We start from the raw sequence: 17,767 nt of genomic DNA on the forward strand, positions 1-17,767 counted from the left end.
AGGTGGATGCCACAGTGGGTAGGGGCTGAGGCAGAGGCAGCTGTCATGGCGGGCAGAGCCGGAGGCAGAGGTGGGGGCCAAGCCCCTTGCACGGATTTTCTGCATCGGGCCTTTAGTATTATAATAATGTTATAACAGAAATACATATATTATGTTATTTGGAAAATACTTTGCTAAAAATTGTCTACATTTGTCAACCAATGAGAAATCTTTAATAATCTAAATTAATAATCATCACATACAAAAAAAATAACAAGCAAAGAAGCTACTTTTCTTTTCTAGTTACTTCACATTGTGTGAGTTTAAGAACACACATTCATTCCTTCAGACAAAATGGATGAGGATTTTATTTTTTAACAGAAAATGAATTATAATACCAAAATCTGCTAAATTTTGCCTTCTCATGATGTCTGCAAGAATTTTTCTAAAGCATATCTATAAATCCACTGGATTGTTTCTTTTTACAAACATGTTCAAAACAAAAAGAATTGATAGTAAATTATTTATATTACTCATTTTTTTACAAGTATGAGTCCTAGTCAATAGACCTTATTTAAATATGTTAATAACAATATTTTTCATAAAGACATATCATTTCCTGTCATATGTAAAACCTTTTCTGATATTTTTATGTTTTTCTTCAGACAGTTTGTACCCCTTTATTTTCCTTTTGTTACTTAACAATTTCTCAACTTTGTTTTATAGTTTATTTTATATTGATTAGCTTCTATTTTTATCTTTTAATATTTCCTAGAGTTTTGTTGTGCATAGCTTTATTTTCCTCCTTGGTGTTCTGTCTGTAAGGCTCTCCTTGCCAGTTTTAATGGTCCATAATTTCCAATGGAAAGTCTGCTGCCAGATCCTTCCATTTCTAGTGTTAATGGCTGCTCTTGAGAACCTGCCCTGCCCTCCATCATCTAATTTGAGTCAATGAGGGGGCAGACAAACAGATGGTTGGCACAGGGTGGGATGATTCACTGTTTGAAATCATGGCGAAACATTTTTGAAATTGGTAAGGGAGAGAGAAGCCTGACATTTGACAGAGCCATGTAAATTCCAGACAAAGTTCAGTTTAATTTTGACTGTTATTTTCCAGATGTAGTGATCATATGATTACAATTTTAAGATTATATCAAGAATATACCTTTTCCCAAATGCACTGTAATCATTTTAGCAAAATTAGTTTGTTGTCCTGTCCATGTTAGAACTATTTTTAAAGTTGACTTGTTGTCCTAACTTATGTCTTTGTGCTTTCCATGACTAATTGAATACCTCCTCTAGTTCCACTCATTTGAAGCTTCCCTTTTTTGCATAATCTTTCCCCCAAGTCTTGAAACTGATTTCTTTACAAATTACAGTTGCAATGAACCTCAAACTACTTTTAAGGGGATAAGTAAATGATGTATATTTCTGTTGTTTTCCATTTATATTTTAGTGCCTCAAATTTATGTTATGAGTCTGTATAACTAAAAGGTGCTTGTTGTGGAACTAAATCTTTGTGAAAGTATAAAGAGAATAATAAAACAACAAAATCTAAATTTAGATATTTAGAATATAAAATATCCTTATAATTTGTTTATAGGCATTTTTAATTGAAATAAAATAGAATAAAAGAAATAATAAAGTCACCATAATGAGTTGATAGTATAGTCCTTGCATTCTAGACAGGAGCAATATCAACCCCTTGGGGACAAAAATTGGATTGGTTGGGTCTAAAAGGCTTCAAATATTACAATGCTTTGTAGCTCTCCAAAGGGCCACATTACAGAAGCAGATATACAGAATTCTGTGACATAAAAATGTTGTGAGATGAGGAATTATTTGAAAAAAAAGTATTTTGAAAGGTTCCTTAAGGGAATAAAATATTTTTTAGAAGTTTGAGAAACACTGTGATAGATAAGTCAGGTCTTTCTTTATGATGGCAAATGATAGTTTTATGGTCAACCTTCCAAGCCATTTCCTTGTATCTACAATTATATGTGCCTATCATGTAGTTTGTCAACATGGTACATTGAACATCAAATAATATGCACCAAATCTATGAGCCTAATTCATAATTTTCTTTGCAATAAGAATATTTTAGAGTTAAATTATAGAAAATGCCATCGATAAAATGATGCCAAAGTCATAAGAAAGGAGAGAATAAGCAGTGTTTAAGCATATACGCGTGTACAGTGTTTCATATGTAGGGAGGTTTCTGATAGCTGTTCCACCTGGGATTTTCCTGAAGGCATTTCTTAGCACTGAAGGTAGTGAGAGCCGTGCTTCTCATACTTCCTTCATTGCTAATACTAATGTGATAACAAAGTTAATTAATGTAATAGCAAAAATACACCAAATGAGGAAAACAACACTAGAAATAGAATGGATCAGTTCTACAATTGTGTAAACAGAAAGCATATGTGTGTGCACAGCATTACAAGCAAGTGCTTTACTACAGTGCTTGGATGTTTTTTATTGTATGCACTACATATATTTTGATTATAAGCCAATTTGAAGAGTAGAGAAGCAGATCAAGTATAAGGACAAGATAATGAAAATTGTTGTTTATTTTGAGTGCTATAGTGAAGTCAGGGATAAGGAAAATAAACACATTGGAATTTTAGAGAGAGATTATTGGTGACCTTTTAAAAATTCAGTTTTACTGGAGTGATTGGGCCAAAGCAAGATTATAAGGTCCTTGTCCATTGTATACCAAATTGTGTTGATTTGTTTTAGTAAACTTCTAGAACATTAAAAAACACGATGCAAGACTTAATTTTGTTTGTTATTAATATAGTACTCCAACCATGTGCAGGATATGTGTTTGTTGTATTTGCAAAACAGATATTTTTGCAATTTAAAGAAATTTCATAGAAATGAAGGTCTGGTAAATTAGTGTTTTACAGAAAACAGGAAGGATGTTGAGCAAATAATAGGTGATAAGGAAATTAATTTTAGGATTGTCAGTGCCTGGAATATCTCCACAAAGTAACAGACAGGTTGAATATATACTATGCTCAGTCCAATTTGCCTTACACAGCCTTGGAATTTATTGTGCATAGAAAGCAATAGAAAGCTTTAGGGAATTAGTGACATAGTTGGGGTTAAACAACTAATTAAATTTACTGCTCAGTCAGCTAAATTAGAGTTCAAGTGAATGTACATATATTTCTGAACAGCATTCCTATGACATAACATTATATTCTTTGTATTTCTAATTTCTTGTTCTCAACTGTGCTGTTTTGAGGCATATTTTTAGTTCTTAAATTAGGTTAAAAATCAGTGGGGACTACTTTGCTTAGACAGCTTTATAAGTTTAATTTTTAAAATTTGCACATCATGTTTGTGAATGATTATCCTATTGTCTTTCCAAATTATATTAATCATAAGTATAAAAAATTAATTCAAAATAGCTGATTAATAGTTAAATAATATTGAAGAAAGTTGTAGTTGTACAAATTTAAAATCAGATGGGATGGAAAATATAAAAGGGAATTAGATGAAAATTATATAAATGAAAACATCAGCAATAGAGATATAGAATATCTTCAATGAGATAATTAATAGAATCAAAACAACCCAGTCAATGTAAGAATCAATGAATTTAAAGATAAGCCAATACAAATTATTAAAATTTAAAAACAAGGAGAAAAAATAGTTTAAACAAAAGGAAGAAAGAAAAGAAAAGGAATAAAGAGCATCAGAATAGCCGAAACCAGTTTGGCTCAGTGGATAGAGCATCAGCTTGAGGACTGAAAGGTCCTGGGTTCGATTCCCATGTCAAGGGCATGTACCTGGGTTGTGGACACATCTCCAGTAGGGGGTGTGCAAGAGGCAGTTGATCGATGATTCACTCTCATCAATGTTTCTAACTCTCTATCCCTCTCTCTTCCTCTCTGTAAAAAATCAATAAAATATATTTTTTAAAAAAACATCAGAATAGAATATTCAAGATCTGTGAGACAATATCAAGCATTTTAATATATGTACAATTAATTCCCGAAGGAGAAGAAAGAGAAAACAGCCCAGCTGTTGTGGCTCAGTGGTTGAGCATAGACTTTTGAACCAAGAGATAATGGTTTGATTCCGGGTCAGGGCATATGCCTGGCTTGTGGGCTCAGTCCCCATTGTGGGGCATGCAGGAAGCAACTGGTCAATGATTCTCTCTCATCATTAATGTTTCTATCTCCATCCCTCTCCTTTCCTCTCTGAAATAAATAAAAAATATATTGAAAAAAAGAGAAAGGAGAAACAAAGGGTAATAAATTCATAAATAAATAATGGCCTAGAATTTTACAAATTTAATGACAGACATAAAATCACACATCAAAAATGCCTGGAGAACACCTAGGAAGATAAAATTCAAAACATAACCATACCTGAACATTACACATTCAAACTGCTGAACAAAAAAGATAAATAGAAAATATTGAAGGCAGCCCACGGAGGAGGGGAGAAAAAGCACTACTTTCAGAGGAAAAAGTCTTCTCTTTACTTTAATAGATTTTTCTCTCTCTTTTTTAAAATTTATTTTTTTAAAAATTTATTTGAGAGAGGAAGGAAGAGGGAGAGAGAGATAGAAACATCAATTACGAGAGAGAATCATTGACCGGCTGCCGCCTACACACCCTTACCTGGAATTGAACCATTACCTTTTGGATCATAGGTCAATGCTCAAACACTGTGCCAGGCTGGCAAGGCATAACAGTCTTCTCTTTAGAATCAGTGGAGACCAGGAGACAATGGATTGACAAGATTAAAGTATAAAGAGCCCTAGCCAGTGTGGCACAATTGGTTGGGCAACATCCTTTGCACTGAAAGGTTGCTGCCCCAGTCAGGGCACATGCCTAGGTAACAGGCTGATTCCAATGGGGGGCATGAAGTAGGCAGCCTATAGATGTTCCACTCTCACTTCAAAGTTTCTCTCTTTCTCTCTCTCCCTTTCTCTCTTAAAATCAGTAATATATTTTTTAAAAAATAAAATATTAAAAAAGGAACTGTCAGCTCAGTACTCTACATCCAGAAAAATTATGTGTCAAAATTGAAGGAATAATAAAAGACATTCACACATAAAAATAACTAAAGGAGTTTATTGCAATAAAATTAATCTATAAGAACTTTTAAGAAAAATCACCAAACAGTAATATTATAAGGCTGAAAATATTGATCTATATAAAAAATAAAAATAGAATAAATGAAGGTAAAATTAAATTCACTTTTTATTATTTTAGTAGCTCTAAATTTATCTTACCATGTAAAAGAAAATGTTAGCCATTCATTACTGTTTATAATATTAAAATAGAATATATAACAAAAATAGCATAAAGGATGGGTGAGAGACAATAAATATATGATTGTGAAAACTATACACTATATAAAGTGGGATAATATTATGTGAAGATAGATTTTGCTTAATTAAAGATATATATTATCATTTTTTAAAAACTACTAGAAAAAATTTTAAAAATAAATATTAAGTAAGATATAAAAATAATTGAAAAATCTTAAATTTGTACAAAAAGGCAGAAAAGAAGGTAAAGACAGAAAGAAAAGGGTAGATAAATTTATAACAGTTAAAAAGATAAAGCATTTAAATTTAACTATATACCGGTAAATAATCTTAATAAATATGAATGACTTAAACACACAAGTAATGAAAGGAGATTGTTAATTTTGGAGAAAAAGCAAACCAACTTTAAGCAGAAAGACACAGTAGACATCAAGAAATTGCAAGTTAAAACCAAATGAGAAACTATTACACACTCAAAAGTATGCCAAAGACAAACGACCAAATTTAAAAAAAAAAAATTCTGAGAATCAATTAATAGTGAAGAAGTGGACAGCTTGAAGTCTCATATAATTCTGATGGAAGCAAAGATGTTTAAAAAGTTTACACATTTTGGAGAGCTGTTTGTGTATATATATATATATATACATATATATATATGTGTGTGTGTGTGTGTGTGTGTGTGTGTGTATAATAGAAAAATATGCCAATTAACTGGGATGTTGTAATGGGCTGACCTGTCAGGAGGAGGTTGGGAGGGGCAGCTGGGGCCTCCGTGAGTCTGTGCTGAGGGAGGGCCTGATCTGGATGGGCATCAGCTGCTTCAAGGGTCAGAGAGCGAGGCAGGGCCAGGCTGGCGACTCGAGGGTGGGCAGCATCTTGATTTCTAATAGCACACTGGGCTCCCAGTTTATTATAAAATTAAACCTATCCTTCTCCTGTAACTCAACAGTTCCACTCCTGGGTATTAACTTAACATAAATGAAAACATATGTCATTTTCTATCTTTAAAAAAGTAAAATAAAATAAAATAAAACCTTGTAAATGAAATAAAAACTTGTATATGAATACACAAAGGAGCTTTATTCATAACAGTAAAAACCTGCTTAAATTCAAATGTCTATCATGAGGTAGATGATAAAAAATTGTGGTAAACTCATACGATGGAATACAATGTAATTTATTGCAACTCAGGGTAAAGAAAGAAGGAAGTACTGACATACAACACATGGATGAATCTCAGGTTCACAATACTGGCTGAAATTAGTCAGACACTAAAGAGTGAATATTGTATGAAACCACTGATGCAAAATTCTAGTTGAATCCAAGCAATTTGGAGACAGAAGCAGCTCAGTGATTCAGGGGATTAGATTGAGAGGAGGGGTTCACTAGTTTGGGAAGCAAACAAACTTTATGGGTTGATAAAGATATTTTATATTAATTGTTGTAGTTACATTTGTGCAAATCTATTCAGTATACTTACAATGAGTAAATTTTTATACGTATACTTGAGGCCCAGTGCACAAAATTCATGCACTTGAGGGCAGTGGAGGGGTGGGGGGAGTTCCTCAGCCCAGTCTGAGACCTCTTGCAGTCCAGGAGTCCCTCAATCAATCACCCCAAAGAGGTAGGCCCCACCCACTCTCCCAAGATTGATGGCCCCAGAGAGGGAGGCCCTGACCACCCATTGCAGCCTGCTGGTCGGTGGCCTGGACCTCCCTCTTTGGGGCCATGTGGAGCCCCCAGCCGCTGGTTAATTATCCCACCAGCCACTGGCCTGGGCCTACCTCTGTGGGGCGATCATGGGGAAATGGCGAGGCCCCTGAACAATTGCATCACACCCACTTTGGGAGGCCTGGTGCCAGTACCTGTCATAGCATAGTCATCAGGATGGTCATTCTGCTTTTCTGCTGTTCTATTATTTGCTTGATTTGCATATTATACTTTTATGATTATAGATTATTATAGACTAGTGGCCTGGTGCACAAAATTTGTACATGGAGTGGATGGGGAAGCCTCAGCCTGGCCTGCACCATCTTTAATCTGGGATCCCTCTAGCAATCCAGCACCACTGGCTCCTAAGTACTCATCTGCCTGGCTGCCTGATGCCCCTAACTATTTCCCTGCTGCCCTGATGACCCTAACTGCTCTCCCCTCCTTGTCTAATCCCCTAACTGCCTATCTGCTCTCCTTTCCTGGCCTAAAGCTCCCTAACTGCCTATGTGCTTGCCCTTCCTCTCTGAGCCTTCAGCCCCCAGTGCTGGAGTGCTGGGAGCTCTCCGCTGATGCCCCGCCCCTGTCCTGATGTCCCCCTCCAGGCTTGGCAGTACTAAGGACTTGCACGTGTTTCTGCCAAGGGGAGGCTGCCAGGGCCCATCCTGAAGCCCCTCTCTGGTCCAGTCAAGGTCACAGGCATGTGCTTCTGCAGAGGTGGGGGGGGCACTGTGGCCCATCCTGATGCCCCTGTCCAGGCTTGGTGGCTCCACAGGCCTGTGTGTGCTTCTGCTGGGGGCCGCCCCTAGCGGCAGTCTCATGCCCTGGTGGCACAAGTTCCGGCCCCTCAGTTCCTGGGCATGCACACCTTTGACTGGTTGTGATTCGGGGACACTGCAAAGAACAAATTAGCATATTCCCTCTTTATTATATAGGATTAAAGCTCATTATGGTTGACTCTAAGACTAAACAAACATACTGAATGATGAAAGGCTTTACAAATTGGTAAAACTTAGTATTTCCTGAGCAATTTAGCAATTGCCCTGATTCTTGGTTTTCAAGGTTTTTACCAATTTCATTAATATAAAATTCAATGATGTACAGTGCATATAAGAAGGGGAACAAGCAATGCTGGTTCACTATTCTCATCCCCTCTCCCACGAACTTACCAATATAGAAATAGTCTAGTCATAGAAATTGTGGTTCCTGTACTTTTGTTATGATTTTCTAATATATTTTACAAGTCATTTATCACAATTATGTCCCTAGGGCATTAGACCACAGTTATCATTATTAAAAAGAGAGTTTTTGTTTGTTTTGTTGTTGTTTTTAATTTAAGAAACATGGATGTAACCTGTAGATTTGATAAGCTAAACACTATTTTTCTTTTAATATATTTTTATTGATTTCAGAGAGGAAGGGAAAGGGAGAGAAAGATAGAAGCATCTATGATGGGAGAGAATCATTGACCAGCTGCCTTCTGCATGCCCCACACTGAGGATGGAGCGTGAAACCTGGGCATGTGCCCTGACCAGGAATCAAACCATGAGCTTCTGGTTCATAGGTTGATGCTCAACTACTGGGCCATGCCAGCTGGGCTAGCATGCATTTGTTGAATTGATTTAAATTTTCATAGTCATATTTTAAGAAATCTGAGTCTATTCATTTACTGATTTTAAAATTTTTCATTAAATGTTTTGTATACATTTCATTAAATGTCTTGCAGTGATATAAAAATAAAAAATACATAATTACACCCTCATTAAACTAACATTTTCTAAAAATAGTGGAGATATAATTAGAAAATTTAATAGGAGAATTCACAATAGGATAATTGGAATATTGTCTGAGTGGCAGTTTATCATCTAGTTACTTCTGACTTTTTTATTCTTTTGACTTAGCAAAACCTCATCAGTTTATTGAAGGGGAAAGTCAGGTCAATTTTTTGTTACTTATTTGTTTCATGAAGGACAAGCAACATACAGAGTGGAGTTTGCTCCCACTATAAGTATAATACAGTGTATATACATATAGAGGGTGGGTGCACAAAGTCATGGGGATGGGGAACTCCCTCAGTCCAGCCTGCACCCTCTCACAGTTTGGGAGCCCTCTGATGATGTCCCAGGGAGTGGGCCTAAGCTGGCAGTCAGACACCCTTAGCACTGCCTAGGAGGTGGAAGAGGCTCCCGCTACCACTGCTGTGGTCACCAGCCATGAGCCTGGCTTCTGGCTGAGTGGTCCTCTCCCTATGGGAGTACACTGACCACCAAGGGGAAGCTCCTGCGTTCAGCATCTGCCCCCTAGTGGTCTCATAGCGACCGGGTCTTTCCATCATTTGGTTGATTTGCATATTAGCTTTTTATGGGATATATTCTCAAACATACATGTAAAACAGTAAAAATAAAATCTTGTAGATCATTACATATATTACCAATTACCTAATTTCTTACAGATCCAAGTAAATCATGTTAGTTCTATTCAGAGCAGATACTATTTCTATAAGTAAAAATCTCAAAACTAGTGGCCTTCTTAGAAAGCTCTTCTTTCTAATCCACTCCTGTTAGTCAAGTGTAGTCAAGCATAACTTTCCCAAATTCCCTAGAGAAAATCTGTACACACATACACACATGCACACACACAAAAAATCAGACTTTTGGTTATATTAGGTGCTAATAATCCCAATTACTTTTCAGTAAGAAATTCATAAAGCACAATAATAAAAGGATCCAACATTGTAAAAGATATTTCTTTCACAGATATTTAGATTTTTAGTTTTAAATTCCTACATTTTAACAGTTAAATTTTTTATATGTTTTACCACATTTTAGAAAAAAAAAATCAAAGTTTCAGTATGTGAATGTTAAAACCTGTGAATTCTCAGCTGAGTCCAAGTTTACCAGCACGATTCACCCAGGAAGGCCAGCTGAACATCTAGTGTACTTTCCCTCACTGTGGTCAGTGAATCAGCAAGTGTTACAGGAGTTCAGGGTGAAATGCCAGGTGCTATCTCAACAATCCTTCTTTCACAATATCTAGGGTTGGGATATTTAGTTAGAGTCTGATAAGGTTACTGGAACTCAGTTCCTAGGATGGTCAAGTTAACATGCTCTACCCTCATGCTCTCTGAATGTAGAAGGTAGTCACAGAGACCTGGTTCCCTTTTTTGGGCAAAAGGTTACTCAACCACAAGCTGCTTATTAAACTCTTACTGGAAAATATTATTCACTGAAATTATGTCTCAATAGCACACAGTTTAATTTTGTAATTAACCAAACCATCTGCCATTGCAAGCCTCTCTTAAGGCCATCCACATGGATGAACTTTTACATGTAGAACCTTGCATAGAGAGGTGATTTTTGTTGATGAGTGACTGTGAGAAGGAAATGGTATAACTTTTAAATTAGATCACCAACTTTCTTCTGCCTTTGATAACTGACCCAACTCAAAACAAATGAATTTCCTCAACAAAATCCCCTGATATTTTAGTACCAGTAAACCAATGTTTTACCTTTCCATAAAATTTTTATTTGTTTTACTTTAAAAAAGGAAGATCCATCTGAACATGGATGTTGTTGCTGCAGTTATCTACCTGTGTTTTACTATGTATGAGTTATAGCAACATTTCCTTGACAACTTAGGGATAATTACTAAAGAAACAATAATTAGTATTTATTAGTTATGCAATTTATTCTTCTTTTTAGATTTTGAGGTTTTTCTTTATTGCTGCATTGACCATGCATAGGTATTTAAAACATATACAAATCCAGGACATCAATGAATCAGATACTTAGAAGGGATAAAACACTATCACTTTGGCATGCCTTGAATTATTAGGTCTAGTAATAATTAATGTCGTTTTCTAATACTTTTTTAAATCAAATTTATTTAAACAATACAACAAAATTTAATCAACAATATAGTTGCCGTTGTTTTCTACTACTTGTGCCCAACGCTCAGGAAGCATTTTAATCCCTCTGTTGTAAAATTCTTGTGATTTTGATGCAAAAAATTCGGTCAATGCATTTTTGAGGCATTCTTCATTATTAAATTTTTTTCCAAGAAGAAAGTTTTGCAAAGAACAAAACAAATGGTAATCGGAAGGGGCAATATCAGGAGAATATGCAGGTTGAGGGAGAACTTCCCATTCCAACTGGCGGTTTTTCAGCAGTGATTCTTGCAGTATGCGGTCGTGCTTATCGTGGTGAAGAATTACGCCCTTCCGATTAATCTGCGCGGGTTCTTTTTCTCTTAAAGCTTGGGCTAACCTTTCCAATTGGGCACTATACACTGCACTTGTAATGGTTTGGTTAGATGGTAAAAGTTCATAATGAAGAATTCCTTTAAAATTCCACCAAACACACATCACTTTTTTCGCATGCAAGTCAGGTTTTGGCGTGGGCTGCGGAGCCTCATTTTTGTCCAACCATTGAGGCCGCCTTTTCAAATTAACATACAGCACCCATTCTTCATCTCCGGTAACAATTTGCTCTAAAAATGGCAAACGGTTTTGACGAGAGAGGAGCGAACTGCAAATTGTGACTCTTTGATTACGGTTGTTGTAGGTCAACTCATGAGGAACCCATTTTCCAAACTTTTGGACTTTGCCAAGTGCACGCAATTGATTGGAAATTGTTTTTTGTGAACAATTTAAAGTTGTCGCAAGCTCTTGTTGGGTAATTTGAGGATTTTGCACCAAAAGAGCTTGAAGAGCTTCTTGATCAAAATTGGACACACGGCCTCGACCACTCTTGTCATCTAACAAAAAATTTCCCTCGCGAAATTTCTCAAACCAACGCTGGCATTTTCTGGCGCTAACTGCATCTTGACCAAGAGCACTACAGATGTTTTTTGCAGCCTCACTTGCTTTTCTTCCTAATTGGAACTCGTAAAGCATGCAGTGCCGAATATGCTCTTTATCCGCCATCTTCTTAGCCCTAGTTTTGCAACAAAAACCAAACCAAACACAAACTTTTTCAAGCAAAACTTGTTAATTGCACTTCACACGTTCTGCAGATACCATGTGTTTGAAGGTTATCAATGCCAAGCAAGATTTTAAATGAATGTTTAAAAACGACATTAATTATTACTAGACCCAATACGTCTGCATTGGGTTTGGATTTTTAATGACTATTAAGTCAAATATTTGGATCTGGTACCATCCAAACCGCTTTGAACCAAAAGGCCAGACTAGACCTTAAAAGTAATTTTCAACTTTTGTGGCTTTCTTTTTGGATATACATGAAAAAAGCATCAGAAAAAAATAAATTAAAAATATACAGTTTTGTCTTTATAATTCTAATATTAGAATTATATCTACTCAAAAAGATGAAGCCACATAAATGGGAAGTTGAGTTGTATATCTCAACTTTTACAAGTCTTGACACACCTTAGAAGTGTTGATACGACATAGTCTATACTAGGAAGGAAGGAAAGAAGGGGTGAAGAGAGATGAGGGAAGAAGGAAGGAAGGAAGCAAGGAAGGAAGGAAAGAAGGAAGAAAGGGAGGGAAGGAGGAAACATTGTTCTATTTAATCAATGTCAGAAAAGTAATGGTAATCTACATATATTAATTAGTAGGCTTTTTCAAAGAGACCTTGGTCCAACTGGTATTAATGTTTTTATTAATATCTAAATAGATGCTTTTACTGTTAAGCAGGAAAGTTTGTCCTAGATTACCTATATCATCTTTAACATATATTGTAATACCACCTGTATAGATCTTTTACTCCAGTGATGCACATGGACGGAAAATGCAGTTATAAGCCCTAAAAAAGTTGGTTGGTATGGGTTAGCTATTTTCCGATGAGGTCAGTGTAGTTCTGCCACCTGCATTCCAAATGATTGGTCCCAGGAGAGTGGTGATGTCATTATGCCATCACCATCACATCTCTGTGTTGTTGTATTGAGTCAGCCAAATGTGGCCCTGTGTTGGTCTGGTTTCTATTCTTCTGGCTTAAATCCACGCAGTCTAGAAATGGTATTGTTTTTTTAAAGGGTAATGCCTTACTTATACTTTTCTTAATTATCAGTTACTCTCTGGGAATGCTACCTGAATGTTGACTAACAATTATGTGATTTGATCTCAAATAGAACATTATGTTTTATCATTTTAAAGTAATTATCATAGGTAATATTCCACTTGCAACTTCTTCAGTATGCAACTTATATGTGAACTTTATTTGTGTAGTCAGTGTGTTGCCAAAACATAATTGCCAATAAAGGCAAAGGGAAAAAATGAAGACAATAATTATTTCTAAATTTTAAATTATTTTAACTAATAAAAGAAAAAGAAAACCCAATTTTTAATTCCAGTTTCTGGAATGAATATTCCATAAAGCTTACTGAAGATAACTACAGGAAAGAGACCATCAAGATTAATACAATTATTGAATGTATTATAATTTTTAATTATAAAACCTATATTTATATTTATTAGAATATAGCCATTGAAGAAAATACTAAATGCATTTTAATGCCATGTTTTTAACTTTTTAAAAAATTTGGTAAAAAATGTATTTTTTTGAAGTACATTTATAATAAATAAATTAGCAAATAAAGATCTTATGAGCTTGAGCTAGGCTGCCAAACTCTTTACCTTTGAAGACTTCTAGAGGATTATCTTAAAAAACAAATGACAAAACAACATAAGATAATCCCACATAGTACTAGAATTAAAACACAGCATACATTAAAATTAAAAGAAGTTATTCAGTATACTAAAAGTACATATTTAAAACTTCCATAACAAAAAAATAAAACAGTATTGTAATAATGATGAAGATATTTCCTTCTGTCATTGGTTATCTGAATAGACTATAATATTTTGAAAAGAAAAAAAAAATCTTCTTCAAATCCTTTGCTTCTATCAGGGTTAATTCTTAGTAAAAAATAAAATGAACAAGGTAGTAATTCATTACTATTTTAGGTCTTTAAGAAGATCCTCTAATAGAGAATCTTCTTAAAAGAAAGCAAAAGATATTGCCACACATTTTAAATGCTTCTTATTTTGTTAGTACATTGTCAAATTATCCAGATTAAACAAATTCCTCTTCAATTTTTAGCTATCTTTTAAAAAATCTTATAAAGTCACAAATATGAGAAAGAGTAAAGAAACTTCTTTATCCATTTGCACTGGAATTAAAACATTAAAATGAAACAAAGATAAAGAATTAAAAGTGAAAATTAAATTATTTTAAAAATATATTTCTTTTGATTATTGAGCCATAAATGCCATAATTATCAGCAGCCCTTATGTTTATAAAATTGTTACAGATTGGGCTGGTTATATGCTATTGAGTCATCCAGTCTGGAAATTTACCAGTAACGAATCACTACAATTGAACCTCTTGCTCTACTTCCACACATATTTTTAAGTAGTTACAATCAGAACAAAAATAAATATTATAGAGTTTGGGGTATGTTCAAGATTTAAATAACATTATTAACCCAGGTCCAAATAGTTTATTATTTTCTTAAATGCTATTCAATTCATCTGATTTCTAAAATTACTATGTTCTATCAAAATGGATAGACTGTAACTCAAATTATATTTACCAAAGAGACCATTTCCAGATTATTCAAAGCAATTATGAATGATTTTCTTCAAAAACCTTGCCACTGGATTTATTATTAAATACATTGAGAAGAAGAGATATTTTCATATTGAGTTTCTATGGCATTGGCTTTAGTACAAGTTACCAGCTAGCAAAAGTGATTGTCATAAGATTTTAAAATCCTATTTTTGCCATTAGTTAATTTTAGAAGAAACTCCAGAAATTTTCTAAGGCTCAACCATTATTACTAAACTTTTAAAAAATGTACATTTAATAAGATGCAAAACATGAGTTTTGGACTTAGTTTTAGAAAATAAAGCACGATGGAAATGAACTTAAGTTAATATTTATTCAGGGAGAAATAACTATACAAATATTATTGCATATTCAGGGATAATAAACAACTTCTTTAGAATTAAGAAAATTTGTCATAATTAAAATAATTTTGAGAATTAAAATGGTTTATTTCTTTTTTTTTGTAGATAATTCCTTGACAATCATATTCAACTGCTTTAAACATGTTTTTACAATCTGCCTTCAGAGCTGTTAAAAGGTATTCTTTTTGTCCTAAATACCTCTTGTTTCTGAAGGCTTCTTTACTGGAAGAGAGTCTACATGAAAATTAAAGGAAGGTATTGGCTATGTAGACTACAGTGAGAGTCTTTTCACAGAGTCCATTCTGACGATTTCAAACAACCTACTTATATCAGGTCTATTATTGAACATTAGTCTTTTCTATTTTCTAAATTTACTCTTTTCTTCTGAGGTTTTGGTGTCACATAGACCAAGCCATGGAAGTTACATATTAGTAAAAAAAAGTCAATGTAACATAAAAAAATACATGAAGTGGGCCTCAGCCTCTCTATGAATCTATTTTGGTTCTGTTTTTGTTTGTTTGTTTGTTTGTTTTGTTTTGTTTTTATATATCCTGAGGCAAGGCTGTAAAATGTCAAACTGTTTATTTTATGAACCTGGGTCAATTTGCATTGGTGATGTTTCTTTACAAACTCCATCTCAATATGTAGGGGTGTCGAACACAATCAGAGAAGGAGCCAAAATCTAAAATCCAGCCTAAATCGTGGGCCGAATGGTTTACTGAACAGTCATAAACTGTCATTGTGATGGAAACGCAGCGGAGTGCAGTGATGACAGCGTGGTGCGGGCCACATTGCAAGGCCTGGCGGGACGGATTTGGCCCGCAGGCCTTGTGTTTGACACATGTGCAATACAGTGTTGTATCTTTCCCTCAGAGAGATTAGCACATTGATGCATTATGTATCAGACATTGACTTTATGTTTCATCTGTCAGTATGAGAAGCAATGAGTGTTACTGTGGTCACACATACTGTACACACACTGTAGTCAACTAAAATCAGTCTCAGTTTTCTTGTCAATAAAGTGGGTGGTGCCAAAACCAGTTTGGTTCAGTGGATAGAGCTTCGGCCTGCGGACTGAAGGGTCCCAGGTTCGATTCCAGTCAATGGCATGTACCTTGGTTGCAGGCACATCCCCAATAGGAGGTGTGCAAGAGGCAGCTGATCGATGTTTCTAACTCTCGATCCCTCTCTCTTCCTCTCTGTAAAAAAAAATAAAAATAAAATAAAATAAATAAAAATAAATAAAATAAAATATATTAAAGAAAAAAAAAGAAATGCTGATATTGAGTACTGCCATTTCTGCAAAGAAGTCTTTAAAAATAATAATAATAAAATAAAATGGATGATGCTTAATTCCATGGGGACCTGTTAGTAGGAAAATAAATTATTGACACAGCCCTATGTAATGTTCCCATACAGTAGGGAGAAACAGATACAGAACAAGCAAATACATGTGCTTATTATATTTATCTCATATCACATAGCAGTGACTCATATGCAAAGTAGTTGAGAACAGAAGTCTAATTTGCCTGCATAAATCACCTGGGTTTGCACTCAGGTGGTAAATGCTGACTCTAACCACTCCACCCAGTTTGCAAATATGGCTAGGAAACTTACTTCTTTTCTCTTATTAGTTCTGTTCTGTTCTCTCCATCCTCCCCCATTTTTTTCCAAATTAACACCTCCCACCCAACCCCAAACATTCTGGCTCCTCTTGATAGCTTAGAAGCCCTGTATCAAACACCTGCGTGCGCAATTTATTCCAACAGAAAACATGATTTCTCTGAAGAGAAGCAAATAAAGCATATGGCAATTGATTCTCTAAGCACACTGTCAAATATTTTAAGCAACTTCTTGATTTTCATAATTCCTGCTTCTGAAGTGCTTCCTTTTTTTACCTCAATTTCAAAATTACTAGGTATCATATGATTATTGTAAAGCCGTGCATTTTGCAAATCAACCTCAATTATTATTAGCCTTTGCTTTTTCAGCAGGAGAAATAAATTCCCCACAGTGGCCATTCATTTGCCTCTCAGCACGAGCATGTCTCTAAAGAAACTTGAATCTAAATCTACTTCCTCTTTTTCTGGTTGGAAAACAAATGTTTGATGTGGGGGGAGCCTGTACCTGAGTTTTAGGCACATGTATAGGTAATAGCATGTTCCCAGCACCACCTTACCCATTAAAGCCATTTTTAAATTCCCAGAAATGGGACTTGTTTCACGGGAAAGCAAAGCACTAGAGATTAGTAGGTAAGCAATTTGGAGGATTTAGGAAATGCAAGTACGCCCAGTAACTTGCTGCACTCTGCCCTAATTCCTTCCCTCCAGCTAGAAAGACTTGGGGGAATGTTGCCAATGCATTAGCATTTCCAGAATTGAACATACTTTCTTGGAAATAGACTCTTCCCAAGATAGCACTATTGGAATGCTATCAACAAAATATTGAGCCCAACTTTACTGGCTCTCTCCAGGGTCATGGGGAATAAGGTAGTTTCATAGATCTGCTTTGGAATCACCTAGGACAAAAATTTGAAAGGTTAAACATCTGTAGTTTATAATTTTCCCCCCTCTCCTAGACTTTCTCCTGCCAAGGAATCTTTGTACAAGTTCTGGTGAAAACATGTTGACAGTTCTTGCACCCTTCACATCACAATATTCTGAAGTCCTCTTCTTTCTCAGCATATTTCAGGGATGACATTACTCTCATCATAAGACTAAGCTGGTCTGTCTCTAAAGAATAAAGAAAGAGCCCTAACCTGTTTGGCTTAGTGGATAGAGCCTTGGCCTGAGAACTGAAAGTCCCGGGTTCAATTCTGTTTAAGGGTACATGCCTGGGTTGTGGGTTTGGTTCAC

The sequence above is a fragment of the Pipistrellus kuhlii genome, unplaced genomic scaffold (genome assembly GCF_014108245.1).
Source record: "Pipistrellus kuhlii isolate mPipKuh1 unplaced genomic scaffold, mPipKuh1.p scaffold_m20_p_7, whole genome shotgun sequence".
Lineage (NCBI taxonomy): Eukaryota > Metazoa > Chordata > Mammalia > Chiroptera > Vespertilionidae > Pipistrellus > Pipistrellus kuhlii.